The sequence below is a fragment of the Sus scrofa genome, chromosome 10 (genome assembly GCF_054392235.1).
Source record: "Sus scrofa isolate SSC_HxYL_T2T_F1_AM1 chromosome 10, Sscrofa_HxYL_maternal_Yorkshire_Landrace_v2.0, whole genome shotgun sequence".
NCBI classification, from domain to species: Eukaryota; Metazoa; Chordata; class Mammalia; order Artiodactyla; family Suidae; genus Sus; species Sus scrofa.
Window position 1 is genome coordinate 78,110,831 of NC_139392.1, and position 21,328 is coordinate 78,132,158.

Sequence of the window (21,328 nt, forward strand, 5' to 3'; positions counted from 1 at the left end):
TCTTCCACAGGCATGGTGCTTAAAATTTGAGTAATGTGACTACTTTCTTTAGAATCAGTTCTACCTTATTTTTAGGAAGGTAATATTTGTAGATAAGACAAAACGAATATATATGTTTTGACACTGAAATTCCCAAAGTTGCATGTTAGTCATCTGCTTAAGGCTCATTTTACATCTCTCTGGTATATATTTGAAACTTCACATTGTGAGTCACAAAATAAATGTAAACTCTTACAGCTACACTAAGGACACTAAAATTGAAACAACTTTTATCACTCAGTCTCATAATACCCAGTAGTAAAGAGAAAGTAAAATAGGAAGCCCCTTGTTATAGGTAATAAAATCCATGACATCATCAATTTTTTAAAAATAGTAAAATTTTAAAAGCCACTGAGCCATAGAATTTAAAAGTGGACACGAATCTAAGGCTTGTATTTTTTAAATAAACATTCTGAAACCAATGGTTAATTATTTTGGAAATAGAGCCTGTTTTAAAAAACAAATCCTCAACAACCCAACTGAAAAATGGGCAGAAGACCTAAATAGACATTTCTCCAGAGAAGACATATGAATGGCCAGCAGGCACATGAAAAGATGGTCAACATCACTGATTACTAGAGAAATGCAAATCAAAACTACAATTAGGTGCCACCTCGCTCTGGTCAGAATGGCCATCATTTATAAGTCTACAAATAACAACTGCTGGAGAGGGTGTGAAGAAAAGGGAACCCTCCTACACTGGGGTGGAAATATACATTGGTACAACCACTATGGAAAACAATATGGAGGTTCCTCAGAAAACTGAATGTAGAACTACCATATGATCGAGCAATCCTACTCCTGGGCATACATCCAGATAAAACTATAATTCAAAAAGATATCAGCACTATTCACAACAGTCAATACATGGAAAAAACCTAAACGTCCCTCAAGGGATGAATGGATTAGAAGATATGGTACATATATACAGTGGAATATTACTCACCTACAAAAAAGAACAATACAATGCCATTTGCAGCAACATGGATGCAACTAGAGAATCTTATACTAAGTAAGTCACAAAGACAAATACCACATGAGATATCACTAATATGTGGTATCTAAAATATTGTGCAAATGAACTGATCTACAAAACAGAGACAGACTCACAGACATAAAGAACAGACTTGTGGTTGCTAAGCTGGACAGGGGAGGGAGTGGGATGGACTAGAAGTGTGGGGTTAGTGGATGCAAACTTTCACCTTTGGAGTAGATAACCAATGAGGTCCTACCGTAAAGCACAGGGAACTATATCCAGTTTCTTGGGATAGACCATGATGGAAGATAATATAAGAAAGGGAATGTAAATATATGTATCACTGGGTCACTTTGCTGTACAGCAAAAATCGGCATAACACTGTAAATCAACTATACTCTAAAAAAATGTTTTTTTAAAAAAGCAAGTCCTTTACCAGTGATAGTATCAAGAGATTTAGGGACCTACAGGAGGGGCTCAGGATGGCAGAGCAAGAGGACATGAAACTTACCTCCCTTGACCAACAAAAAGAAAGACAAAATAGAAATAGGAGGCTCGATGAAATAATTTAGGACATAACATGTACAAACTCTGGCCACAGTACTTTCCTCCAATTTAGTTACACTTTCACTTGCTTTATTGACTTAACTGATTTGGGGCTAGCCACCAAAGGGATAAAAATGACGTCTCTCTCCTCCGCCATCAACAGAGAAAGACAATCATGCAAACAGCAGTTGCAGAACAATAAAGCATCTGTTATCATCTAAGTGGGTGCCTAATGCTATGGGAGCAGAGGAGAAAAAGCTGGTCAGGGGGAAGAGGAACCACCCAAGCCTGAAATGACAGACCTTGGTAACTAATTGTATTTGGAGGTGAAGTCAAAGAAGAAACCTAAGTTCAGACAGCTGGCTAGGACAACGAGCTGGTGTCAATCTCTGAGCAAGGAAATACCGAAAGGGGCGCAGATCTGGAGGAGTGCAAGAAGGGGGATGGTTTCAGATTTGTAGGGATTAAGGGTGAGGTGCCTAGGAAACAGCTGACTGGGTTACCTAACAATCAGCATATATGCACGTTTGCATCCAGAAGAGAGTTCTGAGCTGAATGGATTTGAGAGTAGGTTTGAAGTCAAGGATATAAATTAAATTGCCCAGACGTACCCAGAAATAGGAGACGATGAAGCATTCATTTTGCTGTGCAACAGAGTAAACTAAATTGACTATTTTTTAGAATGCCTTCAACTCCAGCATCACATCACGTATTCCCGTGGGAGTTAGAGCCAAACTTTATTAGAGATACGAGTTCTAATGGGTGTCTTGTGTAAGAATACCTATTACTACCAATAACTATAATGATTATAATGTCACCATGCAAAGCAATACAGGCTCCTAGACAGAGAGAAATTAGGTAGAACTGTAAAAATGGGACTACCTAAGAGCAGAACTTCCATACTAACTGAAAACATGATTTCCAGAATGGTCACTACTCTTCAAACCATCATTCCTATGAGGCTGGTAAACATGAAAAGGATTTTTAAATGTTTGCTGACTGATGCATTTTTAGAGAACAGTATTTAGACCTACATTCTGTTCCACAATAGTCCCCCGGGGTCAGAATCAGACTAACCCGTTGGAAGCACAAAAGCAAAATCTCAAATGATAAAAATAAAGCTGGCATGATTAAAGACTGGAAACGGAAACCAATACCTTATGGTCTTAGAAATGGAGAAATAATTGAGTATGATAACCAGAGGAAAAGAGCCAAATGAACACAGGTTTATAGGCCAGAACATGTGTTGGATGGGCTCTCAAGAGCCGCCCTGGGAACCTGAGCAGGTAAATGCAGCCCAAGTATGAAAGCTGCAGTTCTGTTCAGTGATGCTCTAGCAACTTGCTCCCAGCACTAACTTCTGCTACCTCATTTAACTTGTGACATCTCCTTCCCTCAATATTTTCCAAAACCTTAGTTCACGGTTGGAAACCTTGGCTTGACTTGGCTCCCTCTCTACTCAATTTATAGATACCTATTGACCCCCTGGGGTTAACTTCAGCTGTTCCCCACCTTCATCCTCTGAGATTACACACAGAACCAAATACCTGGGTACTACACTCCACCTAACCACTCCATCCTTTTGCTGCTTTTGCCAGAACAGAAGCAATTCTATACACTGAAGAGGCAATTAAAGATGGAGCAGATAATGTGCCAATCTTCTGAAAATACTTGATTGAGAGCAGTAAGAAACAAGGCATGCCGTGGTTATTTCTGCATTACTTAACTAAATGGAATTTATAACTATTAATCATTAGATAACAGTTACCTATGCAACTTTATCAAATTTTTAAAAGTAGAAATCCTGGCATGATAACATTTTATCTCTCCCCATAAACACTGAAGTTCAAAGGCTCTATGAAAATAAAATTCAACTGCTTCTGACATTTGCAATGAATATTAATTTAGCTTAAATTATTTGTTAAAAGCTTCAAAGGAAAATGTCCTTGAAATAATGGCGGTTCAAAATTGATACCTGGTAAACTGCAGTTAAATAATAACATAATCATTTCAAATTTCACCATTAATATTCAATCCACATCCGCTCCCAATCTCTTGGGGATCGAGTTCACTGCACAGCTGGGCAGTAACTCAAAGAGTTTGCCAGTATGTTCATTGACTGAGCCCATAATGGAGCAATGACCTATAGATGTGGCACCTTCCTGGGCCTCCTGCTTCTAGGTTTCCTAAGAGTGGTCGCCCTGGGCTTGCTTTCTCCTTTTCCAAAGGTAGTGTAAGTCTCTAATTCTCAGAATTAAACTTCTCCCTGATTGAAATACCTTCTGTGTTCCCTCACTCACTCTCTCAGAGGCAGAGACCGATTGGTTTGATCTGGTAGAGCCTGCTGTCAACTGGACAACGGTTTACTGCTAGGCAGGGTCACGTCCCCTTTCACCTTCTGGGATGGAACCCAGAGAGTTCACCTTTGTTTCTCGTTCCCTTCTGCTAAACACATCTGAGAAGGTCCTCCAAACTCTCTGTGCTAGTTTCCTACGGCTGCTGTTAAAAATACTACGGACGGAGTGGCTTAAAACAACTCCACTTCATCATTTAGAGTTCCGTAGGTCAGAAGTCTTCTTGGGTCAAAATCAAGGTGTCAGCAAGGCCGCGTTCCTTCTGGAGGCTCTAGGGGGAAATCAATTTCCTTCCCTTTTCCAGCTTTTGTAGACTATCTACATTCCCTGGTGCATGGCCCTACATCACTTCAACCTCTGCTTCTGTCATCACATCTCCTTCTGAGACCCTCTCGCCTTCCTCTTATAAAGACTCCTGTGATTATACTGGACCCACTTGGATAATCCAAGGCATTCCCCCATCTCAACAGCCTTAGCACAATCAAAGCCACAAAGTCCCTTTTTTCCCTGTAAGTTAAAATATTCACAATTTGAAGGAATTAGCATGTAGACAGTTTGGGGGTTGGTGATGGCCATTATTCTGCTTTCCTTCTGGAAGCAGCCTGCCAGTCACATCCATATTCAAGCAAGAGGTCTTGGAGTCTGTCTGAGAACCTGGTCCCTCTCTCCCTCTGCAAGCACACTGGAGCTGGTGTGGCCCAATTCTAGACTAAGAGTAGGGGCAGGAGTTCCCATTGTGGCTCAGCGGTAATTAACCCGACTAGTATCTGTGAGGATGAGCGTTTGATCACCAGCCTCACTCAGTGGGTTAAGGATCCAGTGTTGCCATGAGCTGTGGTGTAGGTCACAGACATGGCTCGGATTTGGCACTGCCATGGCTGTGGTGTAGGCCAGCAGCTGCAGCTCCGATTCAACCCCTAGCCTGGGAACTTCCATATGCCACAGGTGCAGCCCTAAAAACAAGAAAAAAAGAGTAGGAGTAAAAAGTCCCACTTTGAATGAAACCTAAAGCATATATTCTCATACAGATTTCACAAAACTCTGCACTGAGGATCAACAGACAAGCAAAATCACTATTGATATTTTCCACCTGGCTAGGAATCTTGCTCAGTTGGGTTGCTTTATTGATCAGAACCTTTGAGGAGTTCCCGTCGTGGCGCAGTGGTTAACGAATCCGACTAGGAACCATGAGGTTGCGGGTTCGGTCCCTGCCCTTGCTCAGTGGGTTAACGATCCGGCGTTGCCGTGAGCTGTGGTGTAGGTCGCAGACGCAGCTCGGATCCTGCGTTGCTGTGGCTCTGGCATAGGCCGGGGGCTACAGCTCCGATTGGACCCCTAGCCTGGGAACCTCCATATGCCGCGGGAGCGGCCCAAGAAATAGCAACAACAACAACAACAACAACAAAAAAGACAAAAGACAAAAAAAAAAAAAAAATATGCTGCAGGTATGGCCATAAAAAGAAAAAAAAAAAAAAAGAACCTTTGAGAACAAGAAGGGTAGTGGGTGACTCAGTCCCCTAGACTCATTAGACCCATTCCATAGATATTCGAACTACCTGATGGTTCTTTTGTAACAGACTTTGTTGGTACTGTGCATATTCTGCAATTCAAATTCTGCAGGACAAATTTTTCAAAATCAAGGCACACCTATACAAATCTGTATTTGAAGAAAAGTTCAACACAACCTGAATCACCTGCAAAGTATACGGACTTTTCCAAAGATACCCTCCCCACTTGACACTAGAATACCGTAACATCACAGCACTCAGTATTTTCAACTTGCTATCAGCATAGAATGAAAAGCCTTGTGAACACTGATCAAGGAAGCTACTCCACTCACTCTCATTGGATTAACAAGCATACACTATATTGTTCACACTGCTAGTTTCTTCAGCCAGTACAATCCTCATTAGCTATAAATAAAGCCATCTTCATGACATTCATAACTGAATATTTAAATCAATATCAGATGCAGAAATGTCCTTGGTAACAACAGAGCAACCGTGTTTAAAGAGCATAATACCTTCCAGAGCAGAAGCGTCATCATCTGTTTAACTGAGAATAGAATTATTTGATTAGAACACACGGAAGCACTAACAGAAATTTTAAATCATATGATGGAAAAGCTAGGAACTACACTGGCCTGGATTATAAGGCAGCTCAAGGACTTCCTGGCCTAGAAAAAGTGCCACCAGCATAAGGTGAAGGAAGGCCCATTCCACTCCTGCCACTTCATTTTCTTAGTCCCACAGCCACCCATTCATTCATTCATGTTCATTCATTCACTCTTTCTGCACCCAACACTAGGGATACGAAAATAACACATAATCCCTGCCTTCAATTTGCTCACTTTCTACCATAGAAGAAAAACATTAAATTAACTCTTTGCACGGTATGAAAAGTACGGTCACAGAGGAGCAAGAGGAAGGGTCAGCAATTCCACCCAGAGAGCTCCCGGCAAGAGGCAGGACAGAACAGTGGCCAAGCAGGGGACTGTAGAGCCAGGCTGGCGTCTTTGGGATTTCATCTCTCTGTGCTTCATATCACTATGTGCTAAACAGAGAAAACGACAGCATTTTAGGCACAATAAGTGCTACCTGGTAAGAAGGGCTAGAGGGACATAATAAATGCTATGTAGGTGCTTGCTAAATAAGTAACTTGAAAGTTTCGCATAAGAGGCAATACTTGGGACCAACTTTGAGGAACAGGTAAGCATTCGTCCATCAGGAAAGAAATGGCATTTCGTGTGGAAGCCCTCCCCCACCCCCACTGTCCCACTGTCCCACTACTGGTAGGTGAGGCAGCATCTGGTCAAAACACCTTAATCCAAAGGCACTCATGAACACCTTCACCCAAAACTTAGCACTTTGTAATACATCTCCTTCTAGAATAACCTACCTCCCTAGAAGGGAATTCGCAAGGCCCTCTTTCTCTAGTCTAAATACAGCCAACTTCCTCTTAGAATTCCCGCCATTGCTTTAAAGGAACCATCTGCAAGTGCTGTCAGTTCTAACTCCAAACCAAATCTCTAGTCTGTCCACTTCCTCTCACCTGCCTCACCTTCTGCTGAGTCATACCCAGACTCCTCACCTCAGTCTGGCCCTACTTAGTCTTTCCACAAAGTGGCAAGTCTTCTCCATAAAACATCCATCTTTTTGAGATGCTCCCCTCCTTAAAACTGTTCACATTTCACTTAGCATAAATCCACACTCTTTACCAGCCCACAGGACTCTGAAAGGAAGCCCCCACCCAGCTCCCCCGCATCGGTTCTCATCCTCTTCTCACTCATGGCTCCAACCAGGGCCGCCATCCGTGATGTCTCTGGCCAAACTCTCTTCTGCCCTAAGCCCTCTCTATATCTGGCCTCCTTTACCTGAAAGCTTCTTCCCCTCATTCTTTACCTGACTCACAGCTCCTTATCCTTTAGAGCTCAGCTTGAGGAATAATAGTGCTGGCCAGCAGAAAGGGCACCCAAAAGGGAGGTAGGCAGGCTGAACTCATGTACTGGCCCTGCTGCCTGAGGCTATGTGAGAGGGAAGTCACTCGGTGTTTCTGGGCCTGGCCTGTGTGCCCACCTAGAAAATTAGGGGATGGGACCAAACACGCACTCATGCTCTTCCATCCCATCCTTCTTTCTCTTCCTATTAACTTAACCTTGTTGCCCTCTTTCTCTTTTCCTTCTCCCCACGACCAGCCTAATGGCATTTGTTTCTACCCACACTCTATTCCATTTCCCTTTCATTTCCACTTGAAGTTTCATAAAAGTAAAAAAACTAAAATGAAAAGAGTAGAAATAATGCATGATATCATAGTAGACACACAAAAAGCGTTTCACAAAATCCAATACCATTTTATGATTAAAAAAAAAAAAACCACACCACTCAATGATCAGGAAGAGAAAGGGAACTTCCTCAACCTGATAAAAGGAAACTTTGAAAAACTCACAGCTAATATTATACTTGATGGTGAAAGACTGAGGGCTTTCCCCCAAAGATCAAGGACAAAACAAGGATGCTTACTCTCACCCCTTCAATTTAACCTTGTACTACAGGTTCTAGACCGGGCAATTAGGAGAGGGGAAAAAAAAAAAAAAGAGGAAGAAAGCAAGCAAGCATCCAGACTGAAAAGGAAGAAATACTAAAGAATAACTTTAACAAATATGAGTAATACCTATACTCTTAGAATTATCAAACATTGTTGAAAATATTAAAGAATGCCTCAATAAATAGAAAGGCATTCCATGTTCATGGTTAAGTATGAATATTAGGATGGCATTGTTCCTCAAATTGGTATACAGATTAAACACAATTCCTTCCTACAAAAATCCCAGCTGGCTTTTTTAGCAGAATCTGACAAATGAATCCTAAAATTCATATGAAAATTCAAGGAGGCAAGATAGCCAAAAAAATCTTGAAAAATAAGAACCAAGCTGGAGCATTCACACTTTTCAATTTAAAAACTTACTATAAAGCCACAGCAAACAAGACAATGCAGTACTGGCATAAAAAAAGACATATAGATAGATCAGTGGAATAAAATTGAGAGTCAGCTAACAAATCCCTACATTGTAGTCAATTAATTTCAGCAAGGGTGCCAAGACAATTCAACTCTTTTCAACAGGTGATGCTGGAACATGTGAATATCTACACGCAAAAGGATAAAATCGGACACCTTCCTCACACCATACACAAAAATTAATTCAAAATGGATCAGACCAAAAATAAGTAAGAGCTAACACTACAAAACACTTAGAAGAAAACAACAATAAATCTTAAGGTATTTGGATTTGTTGCAGAAGTGATAAAAGAAAAAACAGATAAATCATACTTCATCAAAAGAGTAAAACTTCTGTGTTGAAAACTAAACAATTAGAAAAGTGAAAAGACAACCCACATAAAGGAAGAAGATATTCGCAAATCATATATCTGACAAGGGACTTGTATTTATTTCTTTATTTATTTTGTCTTTTTGCTATTTCTTGGGCTGCTCCCATGGCATATGGAGGTTCCCAGGCTAGGGGTCGAATCAGAGCTATAGCCACTGGCCTATGCCAGAGCCACAGCAACGTGAGATCTCAGCCGAGTCTGCAACCTACACCACAGCTCACGGCAATGCCAGATCGTTAACCCACTGAGCAAGGGCAGGGACCGAACCTGCAACTTCATGGTTCCTAGTCGGATTCATTAACCACTGCGCTGTGACGGGAACTCTGGGACTTGTATTTAGATAACTTCTGGCCAATAATAAAAAGACAAATAACTCTATTTAAAAAGGAACAATATATTTGCCTAGACATTTGTTTCTCCAAAGAATATACATAAATGCACAATATGCACATGCAAAGTTGCTCAACATCATTAGTCAACAAGGACATATAAATCTAAATCACAATGAGAAACCACTTCACATCACTAGGATGGCTATAATCAAAGAAGGAGTCAGGTGTTGGTGAGAATGTGGAGAAAATGAAAGCCTCACAGACTGCTGGTGGGGATGTAAAATGAAGCAGCGCCTTTGAAAACCAGTTTGGCAGTTCTGCAAACTGCTAAACATAAGAGCTACATATCACAAAACAACTCTACTCCTAGCTATCTACCAAAGAGAAATGAAAACATATATCCACATTTAGATTTGTATATAACTATTCATAACAGTATAATTCATACTGGTTAAAAATGGGAAACAACCCAGATATTCAACAACTAATGAATGGATAAACAAAATGTGGTATGTCCATACAATAGACTACTATTTGACAGTAAAAAAGAAATGAAGTACTGATACATGCTACAATATGCATGAACCTTGAAAACATGCTAAGTGAAAGAAGCCAGTCACAAAGGCTACATAGTGTATCATTCCATTGATATGTAATGTCCAGAACAGGCAAATCCATAGAGATGAAAGTTAGTGCTTTCCAAGGGCTGGCAGGTGACCAGAGAGAGAGGGAATGGTAATTGCTAATGGAATGGAAGTTTCTTTTAGTGAAGATAGAAATGTGCTAAAATTAGAATCTGATGACTGTTGCATAATCCTATGAATAGACTAAAAAAATTGAACTGCGTAATTTAAATAGATGTATTTTATTATATGTGAATTATATCTCAACAAAAAAGAAGAAAAAAAGATGCCCTAAGGCCATGTTTCTCCTTAGTCACCACTGAAATTACCATCCTGTGTCCTCACCTCTTCCCACCCTCAACCCCCAAAGGCCTTATTCTTCCAACAGAGACCCAAGCTTGGGTCCTGTGGTAAAATGCTCAGGATAACCTTACTCAGTCTGGGCTTTTTCTTTGATATTTATATGTCAACTATATATGGAGTCAATAATAAGTTATATGACATAATTGGTTATATAAAGAAATTTTAAATTATAAATTTATAAATTTCAAGTATCTGGAATTCAAATTTCCAAAGACCTGTTCTGATCATCTATTCCAGGGGTCAGCATATTCCATGGGCCCAATGTAACCCTCAGTCTGTTTTTTGTGTTTGTACTGCCCTTTAGTTAGGAATAGTTTTTACATTTTTAAAGAGTTGGGTTGTTTAAAAAAAAAAAAAAAAGAATAGGTGACAAAAAACAAAGGTGGACTGCAAATTCCAAAATATTTATTTACTATCTGGCCCTTTATAGAACAAATTTGCTGACTTCAAAATCTGCATAATTTTTTCTTTGGTTCATGGAAAAAAAAGGGGTGGGGGTGGGTAGGAAAAAGGACAAGAGGGAAACATATATCTTTTCTTTGACATTATTGTTTGCAATAAGAAGAGAAGAATACGGAAGTTTGTACAGATTCATGAGAGTCGATTGTTAAATTTTCAAGAGTTTTGAGTGCCAGTTAACGCATGCTGAAATCAACTACTGTAGCAATATTTACAACACCACAATCAGCAAACACAATAAGCCAGAGCTTTTTGCTCCTCCAGAGAACCAGCACACCTCTAAATGAAAACCTTCTCACCTCTCTACTTTTCAGATATCAGAGGGTAGAGAAGAAGCTTTGAATCTGCTTTAGGGTCCACCAGGTATGTGTAGACATGACCTTGGAACAAAGCTAGAAATGGATAGGGAAGTACCCAGGGCAATGTGTGAAGTCCTCCAAAGAAAAGAAACTTCAGAATCCCACAGGGATTGTCTCTCATCTGCTCCTCCCTGTCCCTACTCTGCTGGGACACCCATTCTATACATGAGTAACCAGGAGAGTCTCCACTTCTAGGTAGATCTCTGGAAACTGTTATGAGGGGAAGGGCCAACCCATTGCCAAGACTGTAGCAGGTGAAAAACAAGTTCCTGGCATTAACCAAAGCGATGGACTGCCAAGAGAGTAGAGCCTAAATGTTCTCACCACAAAAAAGAAATAGCATGGAGTTCCCATTGTGGCTCAGTGGTTAACGAATCCAACTAGAAACCATGAGGTTGCGGGTTCAATCCCTAGCCTTGCTCAGTGGGTTAAGGATCCGGCATTGCCGTGAGCTGTGGTGTAGGTCGCAGATATGGCTGGGATCTGGCGTTGTTGTGGCTGTGGCGTAGGCCAGAGGCTACAGCTCGGATTAGACCCCTAGCCTGGGAACCTCCATATGCCATGGGAGCAGCTCTAGAAAAGGCGAAAAGACAAAAAAAAATAAAAATAAAAATAGCAAATGTATGATATGATGGAGGCATTAGCTAATGCTATGGTAGTAATCATTTTTCAGTATGTAAGTGTATCAATGGATTGCCAAGCAAGTAGAGCTTAAATGTTCTCACCATCACACACACACACACACAAAAGGCAATTATGTAATTTGATGGAGGTGTTAGTGGTGATCATTTTTCAATATACAAGAGTATCAACTCAATATGTTCCATACCTTAAACATACACAATGTTATATGGCAATGACATCTCAATAAAGCCCTCAGAAAAGGCGATGGAGATTTCCTGGTCACCACTAGAGGGAGGATGGGTCACGCTTTGCCTTGAGGCATTTGGGAAACTGAATGCTGGGATTTAACCAGGGAATGAGGCCAAAAGGAAAGGGAGGCTCTGAAGACTGTAGGAAGGAGAGAAGGAGGACCAAGTAGAAAGGAAAGGATCATTGTTTTGCAGCTTCTACAAAAGGGTCTCAGAAGCCAGCACCCAATCTTAGGGATCTGGTGAACAAGACACAGGTGCATTTGGGAAAAGTAGGATTAAGACTCTCAGTGAATTTCCAAAAAGCTAAGCTCCCTTCCATGCAGGATGCGCCACAGCAGAGGGCTCAGGGCAGGAGGCTAGGACAGCATCCTCTTCCTTCCAAAACCATGAGTAACACTGAAGGGTAGATATACCAACACACAGATTTGCCTTGAGATTTGCCTAATTCTCAAGGATCTCTACAAACTTAATGTTGGTTATGCAGTTTCTCCATGCTTTATTAATTCAACATGACTTTATAAGTTTTTTTTAAAAGCTGGTAAATAAAGGAGATCCAATATTATCTATTTAATAGAAATATTATATGTATTTATTTAATATACAATACATATACAGTATAAAATGTATAATATGTACTACACATATTATTATATAATTAGCATATATCACTATACTATATAGTATATATAGTACATACTATCATATATACTATTATATACTATACTATATAGTATGTATGATATATTATGAAGAATACATGATAGATGTTATATATCATGTTATGTCACATGTTATACATACCATAACATATATTATATATATGTTATATGATATATATGCTATATATTATATGTAAAAAATATATAGCTAATCTCTTGTTTTGTTGAATATACCAATAAAGGGTCAAGGGAGAGATTACTGACAAAAGTGCCCACCTAGATCTTTATGGTGTAACACAATGGAAGTTAGGATTTTATTAATTAGATATTAATACTCATTTTCTCATATAAAAAAGAAAACTTCAGTATTATTTCTTAATGTTCAGCAATGAATTTTAAGAGCCTTTTCCCAAGGCAGCTGGGAACCTAAATTCCACATGTAACATTGTTTCTAGGAGGAAAAAACAATTCCAAACAACTTACCTACTAAGAATGTTTAGGAAGAAGTGTGTTTGTAAACCAAGCATACACAAAAAATTATATGTACAGAGTTGTATGGAAAGATAAAAGTCACCCCCTCTTTCTTTTCATTGTTATGATAGGGCTTCTAGCCCAGAATCCATATCTTCCCCCTAAACACACACACAATCTCTCTTAAAAATTTGCTCTAGCTGCACCTCTTAGTTATAAGAAAATGGATTTCTCATGCTATACTTCAAGGTTGTTGGCCCCATTTTTGCTGCTGTGTTAACTTTCCCAGCTCCAGAAAAGCTACTCTAAAACTAAGGCAAATCGGACAAGGTCACAGAGCCCGCTAAGAACAGATCTGGTAACCTACAAGTACTAAACCCACGTCTCTCTGTTTCTAGAGAAAAGAAAAAAAAGGTACAACAAAACATTTTTCTCTGTTAAGGCAAAACCATTATGAATACTCAGGATTGCAAACAGTATGTGTCGAGTAAACTCATAATACAGTGTGACTGCTCTGGTTAGTAGGAATTTCGAGCTATAGGGTTTAGTAGGGTAATTTTATAAAAATGTAATAGTGTCACCAAGTTGAACACACAGGCTAAGTATCTGTTCACAGTGCCCTGTTAGAACTGTAAAAAAACATCCTAACAGCTCAGCTAACAGTGCATCTAAACGGGTACAGCCTGTCCTTAAGCTGCACTTTTATAATTAAAGAGTGGTATTTAGCACACAGGCCATTCTAAGCCCTGGGGACAGCTTTACAGGGGTCCATTTTAATTAATGATTATCTTTTCATGTGGTATCTCATCGGTTAATTGATATGGCCTCATAACTCCTCCTCAGCAAAAAGTTGGTTCCGGAGGCAACCAATGAGAACAGTCATGTTAAGACAAGCAAGATGCAAACCCAACGTTAAGAGTCAAGAAAAGTAGTTAAAAGCCAACCTGGGTGGCCAGCTTGGGACCTATAAAGTCTCTGTCCCTTCTCATGTGTCTGCTCTCAATCCTGACTTGATTAGAAGACTCCATTGAGAAATAATGCTGTAGAAACAGCTCTGTTGTCCATTCTGGCCCTGATCTCCACTTCTGGCCCCTGGGGTTCCACTCACTCTCCCCAGGCTCCTACCACCACTACCATTTAAGAAATAAAATGTGATTACGTAGGAGAAGCATGGCCCTCCCCCACCCCCATCCCCATGCCAGGGGGACCTGCATGGGTATCAGGCTAGAATGTGATGTCCTCACCCCGAAGATGGAATTTACAGCAGCCACCTTCCAGAAGCCCCAGGACGGAAGGTATTTCATGGAAAGGATTAGGCCATATCTGAGAGAGTTAACTTCATTCATTTACTAATTATTTCCAGCAACACATATAAACAACCACTGGGACTCCTTCAAGGACATTTCCAAAGACAACCTCTAAGGATCCTGGGAGAGCCAGACCTCTGACCACAGCCCTGGTCAAAGGTGGGACAAAAAGTCCAGGAAACCAGAAATGACACCCTAAGTAATGGGTCCGATGTGAATTAAGCACGTACTGTGTGCCGGGCCCTGGCATTCACACTCAACATGCATTTTCATTTCATCTTAACAAGACCCTATGCTGCAGGCATTATTTTTTTCCCCTTTTACTTGACAAATATTTACTGAACACCTACTACATGCCAAACATTGTTCTAGGCACTAGGGATACAGAAATGAACAAAGTAGACAAAAAATCTCTGCCTTCATGGAGCTGGACTTATAGTGGTGGAAACACAAGACAGAAGTAGGTAGAATTTATGGCCATAATAGTCACAAGAGTTAAAAGGAAATTAGTGCAAGAAACAGTGATAAAAACTTACAGGGGGAGTTCCCGTCATGGTGCAGTGGTTAACGAATCTGACTAGGAACCATGAGGTTGCGGGTTCGATCTCTGACCTTGCTCAGTGGGTTAAGGATCTGGCGTTGCCGTGAGCTGTGGTGCAGGCCGGTGGCTACAGCTCCGATTAGACCCCAGCCTGGGAACCTCCATATGCCACTGGAAGCGACCCTAGAAAAGGTAAAAAGACAAAAACAAACAAACAAACAAAAAAAAAAACTTACAGGGGTGTCATCTCAAACAGGGTAGCCAAGAGAGGCCTCATTGAGAAGGGGAATTTGAGAAAAGGGGGGGTAAAGAAGGGAGTCAAGCAGGTGTTTGGGAAAGAACATTCCAGAAAAAGAATACGGTAAGTTCCGAGTTGCTTAGGAGAGAGCATATGTGATGTGTTGTAGGAAAGGAAGGTGGCTAGTGTGGCAGAAGCACAGTTATGGGGGGGCGGGCAGTGTGAGAAGTCAGAGAGTTAGAAGGAGCTCAAAGTGCTCAGCCCTCTTCATTTAATGTATTGGAAGGGCTTTTTCTTTTCCTCTGAGATGGGAAGACATTGGAAAACATAGCAGAGGAGTGGCAGGACGTGACTCAAGTGCAGGAGGTCTGGCTGTGTGTTGCACCCTGCCTTTTGGGTGGGGCCAGGATGGAAGCAGAGAGAAAAGTTAGGAGGCCACGGTAATAATCCAGGTGGGGAATGATGGATGCTCGGTCCATGCTGGTGGCAAGGGAGACGGTGATGCAAATACATCTATAGGTAATAAACTTACAAAGAAAAAAGAAAACAAACATCTACTAATAAACAAAAAGAAACTTGCCTCTGGTTGCACGGATGGGGAGAATGACAAGTTGTCTTCCTACAGAGCCCACAGGGTTATGTCAACAAGAGTTGGAACTCCAGACAGTGCCATGCCACGGAGACAGAACAAAGGTGCCAAGGAGAATCAGAACTCAATTCGTCAAGTCCTTGCCTTATACTGCCACTGTCACAGAACCTCTCCTGGACCTGAGTTCCCTCATCTTTATGATGATCTAGGAGTTCCCTTTGTGGCTCAGCGGTAAGGAACTTGACTAGTATCCATGAGGGTGCAGGTTCAATCCCTGGCCTTGCTCAGTGGGTTATGGATCTGGCATTGCTATGAGCTGTGCTGTAGGTTGTAGACATGGCTTGGATCTGGCATTGCTGTGGCTATGGCATAGGCCAGCAGCTGCAGCTCTGATTCAACCCCTAGCCTGGGAACCTCCACATGCTGCATATGCAGCCCTAAAAAGAAAAAAAAAAAAAAAAAAAAAGAAGAATCTACACTGAGACCAGATGATGTATGTCTGAGGCCCCTTCTCTGAAACTATGATTCTAGGATGTGTGCGTTGGTGTCCAAGTATAGGAAACAAGATAGGGGAGAGCCCCCAATGCAAGGATATGTGACAGTTCTGCTGAGGCCCAGGCCCATCAAGTCACGGGGCTGGGAGTCGGGGAACCCTGGTCAAGGCTTTTGCTGCTCTGTCCTGTGAAGGACCAGGAAAGGCAGCAGGAACAGTGGAAGTTGGGAGGTTGGCTCTTGGGATTCCTCCTAGAGATGGAGCCCAGGGGAAGAGTATGAGCTGGCAAGAATAAGGGGAAACGAGGAAATCCAAGGACAGAAGATCCATTAAGTTGCTCGAGTGTTTAGGTCCTGAGGGTGGGCTCTCCCGTCAAGTCGAGAAGAAACAATACATGGGACTCTTGTGTACCTGAGTATGATCCTGAGAATTTTAGACCCGTCGCATTTTGAAGCCTCCATTTTCTCATCTGCAAAAATGGGGCTAGATAATTTCCCATCCTGGTAATCTCAGACCCCACACTCCTGCAATCCCACCATTTCTGCATCCTAACTGTATTTCTAAATTAAAGTTTCTGCCCCCTGTACTCTTTGTACATCTGCAAGATTTCTTCAAATGGTCATTAGATCTAATAGCGTGATTATGGTAATTATCCAACTTAAATATCCGCAACAGAGGAAACACTTCAGTGTTTGGTTAAAGAATCCCAAAGTTTAGCTACCTTTTTTTTTTTTTTTAGCATTTATTTACATTTCTTCTAAAATACAATTTTAATCACCATGTGTTCTCCACAATCACAGTACTCTTTCTAGAATTTTAATAATATCTTAAAACATCTACAAAACACCTAATAATGGAAAATACGGATTTTTTTTCTATTTGTTAATTACAAATTGCTTGTCAGTACTGGTATACTAAATTAATGACATCAATGCCCCAAATAAACTAGTACTCTACTTTCACATATTCTGATTTTAAATGCCTAATTAAGCCATTTGAGTAAAATAATCTCATTTTGTGATTAGCAAAAATGAGATTTAGGAGAATTCTAGAACTTCCAAATCACCTATCACTGAGAGGCTTCTTAATCCGGGATTATTGCCTAGAAACTCATGACTCAAATCACTGAATTATTATTACTATTAATAAATACTGATTTTTAAAGAAGTAGTTCTATTGTACTTGTAAGAAAAATATATTAAGCTTTAGTTTCCTGGTAAAAATAATAACATTAAATTAATGGGAACAAAAGTCATTATCACTCACCTTCTACCTGAGTGCAATGGTGACCTGTGTTCAAATAATCAAATCAAGGACAGTCTTGCATATATATGTTTAATCTTCACTGGTAATATCTATGTGTACATATTTTAATCAAGTTTAAATTAAATATGGATAACATGGGTAGAAATGTGCACATGAAGTAGCAAAATATTATGAAATGTTTAATGGAATTATTTGGTAATCTTACAGTATTTTTCTCCATTCTGTCCCTACTATCCAAGATACACCCAAATAACCATATTATCAACATACTCACATGAGTATGGCCTTATGACTTCCACATGGGAAATTAATAGAGACCCTGCTATTAAAAAGTTATAATCTACATATTTACAGAGATGCCTGTATTTCATAGAGAACTGAGTTGGGTGCTGCTAATTTCCATTGTCTGAAAATGGGAAACAAAATCTGTTTGTTAAAGAATATATATTTTCAGTTGATGCAAACTATTACAGTTAGAATGGATAAACTACAAGGTCTTACTATATAGCACAGGGAACTGTGTCCAGCCTCCTGGGATAGACCATGATGGAAAATTATATTTTAAAAAGAATGTATATATATGTATGACTGAGTCACTTTGCTATATGGCAGAAATTGGCATGTTTTAAATCAACTATACTTTTAAGAAGATAATTTTCAAAGGTTCATGAACCCTAGCTTCTTTTCTTTCTTGCCCTCTCCATCTCCCTTTATTTTTTCTCTTCCCAACTTATTATTTTTCTTCTTTACATGTTCTCCCAATACAGCATGATACCTTCCTTTAATACTTTTCACTATGACTAATTCATCCATTCATCCAACCACTTGGATTTTTTTTTTAATTTCATGGCCACAACTGCAACATATGGAAGTTCCTGGACCAGGGATTGAATCCGAGACACAGCTGCGACCTGCACCACAGCTGCAGCAAGGCTGGATCATTTAACCCACTGAGCTCAGCCCTGGATTGACCCCAAATCTTTGCAAAGACCTGAGCTGCTGCAGTTGGGTTCTCAACCCACTGAGCCATGGCAGGAACTCCACCCTTGGACCTCATTGATGACCTACTATGTGCCTGGCACCGGGCTGGCATCTGAGCATCAAAGGTTCATAATAATGTCCCTGACTCCAGGGAAGATGAAACCTAGCAGATATTGCACCCCATAGTTAAGGAGCTGGAAGTCAGTTATTGCAGTAAAAACCAGCCCTTTCCTGTAAGATAAATATTTTTTCCATCTTCTTTCCAGACCACTTCTTTTAGAGACTGTTAAGCTCCCTGAATACTGGGACCACACATCAATTATTTCTATTGCCCCAGCATCTAACACAATACTTGGCACATAGTAGGCCTCATAAAGTGTTTTGCACGGATAAATTAAGGAATCTGAGACAAAGAAATTGGATAATTACTATGCATCATGAATAACTTCCCTGAATATAGGATTTAGTTAACTATCTCCCTCTCCCCACAAAGTGTATCCTTGGCACCAAAGGCTGAGTGGAATACTGGTTTCGTAGGCACAAATGATCCTACTCTGGAAAATGATGCCTTCCTTGACTTCCCAGAATAATCGCAGCCCATTTAATATCAAATTCCCTGACAACCCTCCCCAGGTGAGAAGAAGGTGAACCAGCGGCCCGCACAGCCCTCTTCTGCCGTCTGTGGGACTCCGCTCCAGGGGGGGCAGCTTTCAGAAACTTTTTTTCCCCGGTAGAAGTTTGGGCAGTTAAAGAACAAAGGCTCCTTCAGGAGTCCAGCTAAAGAGGAGGGAACCAAAAAGAGAGGAACGTGCCTGGAGAACAGGAGAGCAGAAAGCCAAGGGTCTCTTTCTTGCCCTGCCCTCGCAGCGGTGAGGATGCGTCTAACACCTGCGGGGACCCGCAGAGGCGCAGGGTGGGCAGCTGGGAAGGGAGGGACTCCGGGGGAGGGGTGCGCAGCAGGGAGGCCCCAGCGCTGTCACCCTCGAGGAAGCCACTCAATTTTAAGAATTAGCCATCGAGGTTCTCAAGGCTCCCATCAGCAACTGTAACGACCCAGAGCGTCGCACCTGCCTTTCCCCTGGACCGCTGTCTCCCCCGTCGAGGTTGCAGCATCTCAGAGGACCCTGGCTTTCCCACTCCGAACCCCTGAGTCCGGACCCCACCGGGTCCCCATCCTTCAGTGTCGCTGCCTGGGTCCGGGATCTGCTTCCTCTTGCCCGTGTCTTTCAATGTCCGGCAGCGATGCCTCCCGCGCAGCCCGGAGTAAGACGCCACGCCATCTCCGAGGCTCACCCATTTCCACCCTCCGAGAAGCCCCTGGCTCGCCATTCCAGGGGGGCACGCCAAGGTCACCCGAGTAGGTGTGACAACCAACCTCCACCTTCACTCTTCCCAAATCCCTCCCTTCCCAAGACCCCCAGAGCCAGGTGCCTTTCGCGTGCCTCCCCGCAGTTGCGGGTCTCCTCCCTTGGTACCCCGCGCCGCATCGGGATCCCTCCCTGCCTTGGCCCTCCGGGTCCTTGCCCCTCCGGGGACGCTCACCTTCTCTCTCCCGGGCAAGGCTCCCTGGTGAGTCTGCCCTTGCTACCCTCTGAGAGCGAGGGCAGGAGATAAGCCTCCCACTGGCTCCAGGGGAGCGGCGGGGAAACCGACGCAAACTTCTGCTGCACTTACTTCGGGCTGAGGCTGCCGCCCCCTCGCCTCTCCACGCTCTCCCACTGGCAGCTGCTCCGCGGCGGCGACCTGAAGCCGGCGCGCTCGCATTCCCCACGCCAGCGCCGCGGAGAAATGCGCAGGGCTGGGTCTCCCCCAGGCGAGCGCGCCGTGAGCCCGAGTCTGGGGGCCGAGGTCCGGCCGCCGCGCCGGGCGGCGAGCTGAGCGGTGGCTGCCCCCAACCGCCCGGGTACGCTGCGCACTTCGCCGCGCACTCCGCTCCTCCGCCGAGTCGGTTCTGTCCGAGTTGCAGTTTCAGTGCCTGCCAGGACTGCAGTAGCCTCTCTGTCCTCCGCCGGAAACGACTTTCAATTCACCTGGCTGCTCGCGAGGCTCTCCCGCGGAGGCGCAACGCCACAGCGGGTGCAGAGGAGAGGGAGGAGCGCGGGAGCGGCGGCTGCCCCAGTGCGCCTCCAGCTTCCTGGGTGAGGAGCGCGCGGCCAGCTCCAGCCGCTCTCCTCGGGACTGCAGTCCTGACGTCACCCCGCACCCCCCCTCCGCCCCACCGAGGAGCGGCGCGGAGGGTGGGGTGCAGAGAGCGGGGACGCGGGAGTGTGAGCTGGAGTGTGAGCGCGTGTGTGCACGCGCGCGTGTGCCTCGCAGGCTTGGAGGCCGGTCGGGACGCAGCAGGAGCCTGCGACGAGTCAGAAAGCGAGCTTTCCGCAAACAGGAGCCGAGGGGTGGCAGCGAACAGCCGGGGGCGCTCGCTTCCAGGTTGGGGCGGGGATAACTAAGGACGCAGAGTTTGGACGCGACCAAAGGAACTGGATGAACGCGATGGGGCGGTGGGAGAACGCGAGTTGGGCACTCTCTTTCCCCAAAGTTGGAGGATGCACTAGACGCCGTTAGAAAACTGCGCTAGAGATTTAAGAGGAAGAAGGAAGTAGACGGTGCGGGAAGGTTGATTTTTAAGCTCCTGAAGGAAAGAGGAGGGATGGAGACGAGGAGCTCTCAGAATCCTCCTGGCCTCCACTCCCACCGCAAGGTCCTAGCGGGGAGCCGGCTTTGGTGCGCCCATGGCGCCTCTCGCCTCTACGGAGCATACATCCAGCCCGCCGCCGGGCCCTAAGTTGCTGCGAAGGGATCAAAGGTCCGGGCCTTCCGCACCTAATTCCCCGCCCCGCTGTGACCCAGGGGGAGTTTCCACCAGAAGCTGGGCAAACGTACCCAGAACCAGAGAAAGGGGTCAGGCATGGCCGGACTCCAGATGTCCCATATCCTGCCCTTGGGTTGTGGGTCTGAGGCCGTCTTGTGCTGT